The following is a 9,091-nucleotide window of genomic DNA, read 5'->3' on the forward strand; positions in this document are numbered from 1 at the left end:
GAAAGAGAGATGGAATTCCACCAATCACAAAGCTGCGAACACAGCATCAGCGTGTGACTTTAAAGCCAGGGTTCATTTGCATTTCCTGACGAACTGCTAGGAGGGCACCTTTTCATTTAGCTATTAACTTCCTGGAGTATTTACAGCTATCGTAGGCCTATCGCTCGCAAATAAGATCGGACTCTATTAGAGAAGAGGGGCGCCTGATTTCTTTCTGTTGCCGTGTCAAACACAACAGAGGCAACTTGGGGAATAGGGGCGTCATCTTTATGCTTCTAGGTCACAGTCCCTCAGTGAAGGAAGTCAAGGAATTTAAGATGCAAGCTCAAGGGCCGGCGGCTTGCTGTTCTATACTGCGTTAAAAGGGACCTCACTTCCAGACAAGGAAATACAGCAAGACCCATGGACATCGTAGTTTGCTAACTTGCTCCTTCTCATGAGCCAGCTCATGACTTGGCTCGTGCAAAGAGAGCTCTTTCATATATCCCAGGATCACCTGCCCACGGAATGGCGCCACACAGCAGGCTAATCCCGCCTCCACCCGTTAGTAATCAAGACAATCTCTCCCTTACTGGCCCGCAGACCATAGCTCTCTCCTCTCAGGTGACTCTAGGCCGTGCCAAATTGGCAATTAGGGCTAAAGGAGAGAGTGGTTCACTTTAATTTTGGTGACAAAGGACAGCTGTGGGAAAAGGGGCTCAGAAAGGAAGGCTCAGACCTACAGATGGGGCCCGTGGGTGGGTGAGCACATTTTGATTTGGGCAATAAGTTGTCCTATGGCTGTTCGAGGCCGAGAAATGTTATTTGTACAAATCAGAAGGCAAACCGTAGCCAATTTCTGTTGGAGGGCTACAGCTGTGCGCTCGTTTCCTGCTTCCCCAGAGTGAGCCTGTCAAATCCTGCCTCCCCGTCCCCGTCCCCCGCAGCGATGGTGCTTAAGGACTTCTCGATCGAGAAAGAAAAAGTTAAGAAATTCCTGCAAGAGTTTCATTATGACGATGAGCTTAGAAAGTAGCAGTTGAAGGATGGGACCCAGTTGGTTCATCTGGCTCTTCCGGAACAAGTGGCATTGTAAGTGGGTGGGCCTAGATGATATAGCAGACAACGACTCTGAGTTGGTCAACTCAACTCGCGAGAATGCCAAGTGCTACTCAAGCTCAAGGCTGCTTGCTGATGTGTACAGGAGCTTCTGCCTGAGTACAAGGAGAAGGGGGTGGTGCATAAGGGATGTTCTGGATGTTTACATTGAGCATCTGCTGAGGATGGAGCAGTGACGCAGAGTCCCTGGGGCAATCTGGAACCCCTCAAACCAGTATCCTTCTGAGCTCTTGCGTAGATTGTAAGTATCTCTGTGGGAAAGGGCAGGGGACTTGCTCTCCAGGGTCTTGTTGACAAACGTTTCTTTCTCTTAGTGAGTTGTTATTTCCAAAGCCCAAGTAGCAGCAAGCCTTGAGTGATCCCGGAAGTACGTGCTGAGTGATCCAGGAAGTACGTTCTGATTCTGTGGGGAAATTATTAACTGTGGGTGAGATTGTCACTTGGGTCTCTGAAGTCAAGCCCAGGATGGTGGTAGCCACATACACTTGCGATCAGTGTGGGGCGGAGACCTACCAGCCAATCCAGTCTCCTACCTTCATGCCTCTGATCATGTGCCCCAGCCAGGAGTGTCAAACCAACTGCCCAGGCAGGACGGCTATACCTCCAGACTCCTGGCTGCGAATTTATTAAATTCCAGGAAATGAAGATTCAAGAACATAGTGACCAAGTTCAAGTGGGAAACATCCCTCATAGCATCACAGTGGTTCTAGAAGGAGAGAACACAAGGATAGCCCAGCCTGGTGACCATGTCAGCGTCACTGGCATCTTCTTGCCAGTCCTGTACGCAGGGTTCCAACAGATGTTTAGGGTTTACTCCCAGAAACTTACCTGGAAGCCCACCGGATTGTAAAGATGATGGAGAGTGAGGGTGATGTGATGGGGCCGGAGAGCTGGGCACAGAGCAACTGAAGCAGATTGCAGAGGACGATGTCTATGAAAAGCAGGCTGCTTTTATTGCTTAGGGGATCTACGGTCCTAAAGATGTGAGGAAAGGCGCTGTTGCTGCCCCTGGTAGGTGACATGGACCAGTCTCCTCAAGGCATGAAGATAGGAGGAAACATCCACATTTGCTTTATGGGAGATCCTGGTGGGGCCCAATCTCAGCTTCTATCTTACGTTGACCATCTGGTGCCATGAAGTCAGTACACAACAGGCTGGGCTCCTCTGGTGTAGGCTTCACAGCAGCTGTGTTGAGAGACTCTGTGAGTGGGGAACTGACGTTAGAGGTTGGTGCCCTGGCGCTGGCTGACCAGGGCGTGTGCTGCATTGATGAGTATGACAAGATGGTGGAAGCAGACCGCACAGCCAACCATGAGGTTGTGGAGCAGCAGACCATCTCCATTGCCAAGGCAGGAATTCTCACCACACTCAATGCCCGATGCTCTCTCCTGGCTGCTGCCAACCCTGCCTAGGGATGGTATAACCTCTGCTGCAGTTCAGAGTGCAGAACATACAACTTCCGGTTGCTCTGTTTTCAAGATTCGACCTCCTCTGACTGATTCAAGACCAGACGGAGAGAGACAATGACCTCCGGTTGGCCCAGCACATCACATCTGTCCACCAGCACAGCCGGCAGCCCCCTGCACGATTTGAACCTTTGGACATGAAACTTCTGAGACGGTACATGGCTGTGTCCCATGAGAGGCAGCCACAGTGCCTGAATCTCTGGCTGACTACATCACTGTAGCATATGTGGAGATGAGGCGAGAGGTCCAGGCCAGTAAGGTGCCATCTATACTTCTGCCCGGACTCTGCTGGCCCTTCTCCGACTTTCCACTGCCCTGGCTCACCTTCGCATGGTAGACATTGTAGAGAAAGAAGATGGAAATGAGGCCATAAGGTTGACGAAGATGTTAAAGGACTCTCTTCTAGGTGAAAAGGGACAAACAGCTAGGACTCAGAGGCCAGCAGATGTGATATTTGCCACCGTCCGTGAATTGGTGTCAGGGAGGCGGGGTGTCTGATTTCCTGAGGCTGAACAGCGCTGCATAGCACGTGTCTTCACACCAGCCCAGTTCCAGGCAGCCCTGGATGAATATGAGGAGCTAAATGTCCGGCCTGGCAGGTCAATACTTCTTGCACACCTATCACCTTTGTCTGATAGCCAGTTCTTAAGCCCTGCCGCCTATCCCAGAAGGTGTGCTGGATGCCTCCAGAGGAGAATCTCATTTTCTCATGCTGCACTTTTTTAACCTGCCAATAAAGTGTTTTGACTGCCCCTTTAAAATAACAGAAAAGAAAAGAAAAGAAAGTGAACCAAATGAGAACTAGAGATACTATCAGAACATTTATAAAATATGCCTGGGATGGGAAGAATCAATCCATCTGAACCACACAGAACTTGACCTCAGGGAAGGTGGCTGGATGCACTGGCTCGGTAGTATTAGTACATGTTCTGATGATGATGATGATGATGATGATGATGATGATGATGATGATGATGATTAATATTATTATTTAAATCCCATCTTACATACCACTACCAGAAAGTCTGTGAGCTTTACCAGAGGTGTCTAAATGGCTCAATGCCTATGTGAGACTCAGGTTCAATAATTTGATATTTGACCACATATGCTTTTCCACGTAGGAAAACAAGTATTATGTTTTTTATAAATGCATAGTATCTTAAATCAACAATGATTAACACTACTTGCCTCTTATGGAGCATACAGTCAGGTAAAATAATGGAACACAAAGCTTACTGTATAGTAAAGTTTAGGTGGGGTGGGTCTGGTGGGACAGCTCTGTGGGTGCTTTGCTACCAAAGCTGACTACCACAGTTACATTATCAAGGGCATAATACATATGGAAGGGAATAATTGATTCCATGTGTGAATGCTGACACTCCCATCACCCCCAGGAATATTCAGCTGTTTTTGATGACAGTCCCACATATTCTAGTGCATATGGTAGTGTAGGAAAGGATATATATTAATGTATTATATACATTTATAATACACACACACACACACACACACACACAGACAGACACACATTACATTCTGCAGAAGCATGAGGACTTGAGCTCAAGTTCCTGGTGCCCATATAAAGTCTGGTCATATGGCAGCATTTCTACAACCCTACAACTCAGGAGGCAGAAGCAGGAGCTCTCTGGGCAAGCTCGTTTGCAAGACTAGCTGAATTGTTGAGCTGTGGGTTCAGCTGAGAGACCTGCATGCATATATAAGGTGAAGAGGAATCATGTACAAACACACATACACACCCAGCCATAACACACACCCACACACCCACAATACACAGACAGACAGACAGACACACAGAACATTCACACAACACACATACACATATGCACACACACATACCCACAACACACAGACAAACACACAACACAACACAACATACACACAACACACACAACACTCACACAACACACACACCCAGACATAACACACCCACAACATACATACATACACACAGACAGACAGACAGACAGATACACAACACACACACAACAGACACACTGCACACACACATACACACAACCAGCCATAACACATACCCACACACCCACACCCACAACTCACAGACAGACACACACAACACACGCACATACACACACCATACACACACACATACACACACCACACAGACAGACAGATAGACACACAGACACACACGCACACGCACACATGCACACGCACACAGAATAAAGAAATATAGGTTCCCCTGAATGCATGCCACTCTTGTACCACCATAAAATAAAGTAAAATAAAACCATAAGCTAAACAACTGTAATCAGGAGATGTCTGGACATTTGTTTCTCTGTGTCATAGTCTATATGTGCATTAGATACGTGCTGACTGCACAGCCTGGAAGGAAACACTGCACTTCGGATCTTGCTCTTAGAAGATTGCTCCAACTATGCAGCGCCTTGTTTGTTCCAGAACAGGATGGGCTCTGCAATGCCTATGAGCAACCATGCCAACTGTGAGAAAGTAGTGGATGAACAAAGAACAAAAACACAGACAATGTCTGGGCCCTTGCTAATCCTAAGTTCTGCCCCATGAGCCAAGGATAGAGAGACAAGGGTGGCTAGTTCATAAGCTAATGGAAGACGAACCAGAAATTAACTTCACGGCTTGTGCTTTGCTCTCCAACAAGTGCAAGATAGTTTTCTCATGTGCAAAAGGGGTTTAAAATAATCCCTGCCTCTAGGGTTATTGTGGGGATTAAAGGAGTTTACGTTAGTAGAGAACTCAGAACAGTGCCTGCCACACAGGGACATAAGTCAAAAGGTAATTTGACACATAAAGGTGAGCAGTTCATATGTGGAAAGTCCTACAAAACCTGCTAAACATGTACTAGAATTAAATACGTGAGCTAAACTATTTTGCAAAACCAGCATATAGCATTTCTATATATTGGCAGTGAATCTGAAAGATAAAAATAATTGCAATCAAACAGCATTAAAAGCAGATATACAAAAAGAAATAGAAACGCATATGAAAGTAGAAGTGGGGCGATTTGTAGAGAAGATGGGACCAGCAAAAAAGAGGGAGCATGAACAGTCTTGGGCCAGATGAACAATGTACAATGATAAATATGTATGGAAGATGTCAGAAATCCATGTTTTGTACACTAACAACAACTAATAAAATAGTATTTAAAAGGAGTATAATAGGCAAAGAGTCTGAATATACATTTCTCCACAGATATCTGTATAGCATAAGATAAGAGTCTCACCATTGCTAATTACCACAGCGCTAAAAATTCAAACCCAGTGACCTATACTTCTATTCTCTTAGCATGACCCTAAACAAGAGGTCAGGTGGCAGCACGCACTGAGGAGACCTCAGATTTTCCTCGTAGTAACAGTTTGCAAATGACAATAGTGTCATGTGACTCAGTAGCTCACTGGCATATACTTAGGAGAATTGAGAAATATTTCCATGCAGAAATGTGGTCTCGCTGGACTCATAAGAGCAGTGCTGACATAAGCCAAATCCTAGCTAAAGATGAATGGGTAAATAAAATATAGTCTGTCCACAGAAGACTATGGTTCAACCATAGAAAGGGTTGAGTTATTGATCCCAACTGCACTGTGGGAATACCGTGTCTAGCAAAAGGAGTCAGGTACCAAAGAAAAGGAACGTCACAAGCTATGATAACATTATGCGATGCTCTGAACATATGGAAATGTCCTCAGATGTCTCCAGCGTGTATTTGTAACAGGTTTTCAGAAGCCTGGGATCAAACCGATGACCTATTACTGCATTTTCACACCCCTATAAGCTAGAGGAAGCAATCATCCCCCCTTTTCAGGAATTTCATGCATCATCACAATCATCACAATAATACTTGGAAAACTTCAGGTTGATTTTTCTAATTTCGTGTGTAGAGAGATCCCTATTTTGGTTTGTTTCATTTCTATTGTCATGTTTAAATTCTCAGTGAATGCACTTCTGTGAGTCGACACATTATGTGTGGACAGATCTACTTACGGTATGTCAAGAAGTGTGAAATTCCTGGGCTTTCTCATTGGTGACATCTCTAGTGTGCCTTGAGATAGTGTCACTGTGGATGTGTCATGCGATTTCTTTCTTCTGTAATTAGGAAAGATTTGTAGGTAATATCTGTGATACAAGCATATGGGCCACGATGATTTTTTTTTATATCTACTGGGTTTCAGATGCATCCCTGTTTTATTGACACAATCTCATCACTTTTAAATCTCTATTCCAGAGCTGGTGTGTGTGTGTGTGTGTGTGTGTGTGTGTGTGTGTGTGTGTGTGTGTGTGTGTTGTGCAGTGCATGTGTGCATTCCTAAGTGTTAAATCCTAATTTTTGTTGAGTGGGTCCTCCATTGTGTTCTATGTAGTAATAATTTGAGCCAATATTGGAGTTAATCTACTATAATTGATATACATTGACTGTCTGTAACTGTCTGTGCCACATCCGTTCCTTACAGTAACCTTACAAGAAGAGCGACTGACCCCTTTGTATTGGAGAAGACAAACGCACTGTTCAGGGGTAGAATTATGACAGATTTCCTAATGTGAAAGCATAGATGCTGGAAAGTAGTCTGCACAGGCTGGTCTAAACTGGTTTTTCTAGGAGCGGAGAGACCCTGGTGATGACGTAGGTACCATAATAAACATAAACATCCTTTGAAAAATATGAAAGGAGGTGGGAAAAACAATTTTTTTTTTGAAGAAAAGAAAGCAAGGGGATTATGCTTTACAAACTGGATAGCAGCAGACATCTGAGAAAACAGGAAGATGGTTGACAACCGACTTTCCGTACAACTTGCCTTACAGAACAAAAACCTATTTCCCAAGTTTCCCTTACTCTCTTTCCGTATGACGCTTTCTCCTTTGCGGCCCATAGGTTGGTAGCCATTGTGGTGAGCTGTACACATAGGAGTTACGTTCAGTCCTTGTTCTGGGATGTTCTTCAGATGCTCACGGAAAGGCTGCGGGTGGGAGATAATACCAGACACAACAGTGTTTGTGTGTCTGGGGAAGGGTAAAACCCTAATAATGCAAATTAGCAAAAATAAAAGGCTCAGACCTGGGGATACTCTATGTTTCTTAAGAGGCCATACATCAGTGTCATCATGTTAGAGGGACAAATGAAGTGGTCATTGGAGAACGTTCTGGAAACAAATCCTCTGGGAAGTCGGAGAGGTTTTTCTCTTGGGAATGCTCCTTGTCTGGGGATGGCTTCTGATTATTGTTGGTCTGAGGTTTTAGACACAAGTGTGTTATCTAAATCAGACTGAGTAGTATAAGTGTAATAAAAGGCTTTGGCTTTGCTTTCATACTGTGACATTTCTTACATTTATTTTGCACATTTTTAATTTCTTGTATAGTGCAATCCAGGCTTCTTAGATAATTACATTTTAAGGACAAATTCGTAACAAGTAAGATAGGTGCATGGTGTTAATACATGCATAGCTCTGAGCTATCTGCAAACAGGACTCTGTTCTTAGGCTAAAATGTGGGACTTTGAACTTGTACATACGTGAAACATAAGCTTGCAGAAATATTTCATACCACTATCATTACTTTGGAGAATGTAGAAGACATGGTAATAATACTCAAAGGAAAAAAGAAAAAGAAAAGAAACCCAAACTCCTGACATAAAAAGGAGAATATATCTGGCAAAAAATAAAATACTGTCTCCACTACAAGAGTCTGTAAAGAGCATCCGATGATTGACAGCATACTCCAGGAATGAAAAACTTGTTTCAGTCTCTAGCAGATGTGTTTTGCACTCCTAGAATCACAACAATCCAATGTGTCCTTAAGCCATTTTGCAAGCTACAGGAGGGAAGTGGCAAGAATTTCTCGTGCAAAGGGAGAATTTATGAAGGTCTCTTCTATTCTCTCCGGCAAGCTGATATGACACATGTGATGATCCTTTATGATGTCACAAGGCAGCTCCCTTGAATCAGAGGCCCCATAGATTTAAGAAAGTACCAGCACGAATACTTCACACAGGAATGACTGGCCCTGCCAGGCAGAAGATGGGAGACCCCGAATAAACCTTAGAGTTTTCGTAAATGTAATTTTCTAGTATGAGATTACATTCTGTATATTGCTTCTGATTTCTTTTGGGAAATCAGCCAGCCAGTGGAAAGGGGAAACTGTGTGTGTGTGTGTGTGTGTGTGTGTGTGTGTGTGTGTGTGTGTGTATGTGTGTTTTAGGCAGAGGAAAGTAAAGGAGGGATTTTCTTCTGGGCAGAGATTTGTTTAGTCCAGCTTGCACAGTGATGTATAAATTAGGGAGACTTTGAGAATCTAGTCACTTTTGTTGCTGATATGGTGATCCAGTATATTTTAATTGTGGCCATAATGTTCCATGTGCGTTTATAATAATTAAAATAAAATAGGACATGGGACTGGAAAGATGGCTTATCAATTAAGAGCATTTGCTGCTCTTGCAGAAGACCATGTTTCTGTCCCCAGCGTTCACGTTAGGCCACTCACAAACCCATGTTACCCCATTTGCAGTGAGCCCAAAGGCCTCT

The 9,091-nt window shown here is 44.2% G+C and overlaps 1 pseudogene; it reads left to right on the forward strand.

The window, feature by feature from the left end:
• Positions 1-928: 928 nt before the first annotated feature.
• Positions 929-3,199, forward strand: LOC116883866 (annotated as a pseudogene).
• The last annotated feature ends 5,892 nt before the right edge of the window (positions 3,200-9,091 follow it).

This window comes from Rattus rattus, chromosome 14 (assembly GCF_011064425.1).
Source record: "Rattus rattus isolate New Zealand chromosome 14, Rrattus_CSIRO_v1, whole genome shotgun sequence".
Taxonomy (NCBI): Eukaryota; Metazoa; Chordata; class Mammalia; order Rodentia; family Muridae; genus Rattus; species Rattus rattus.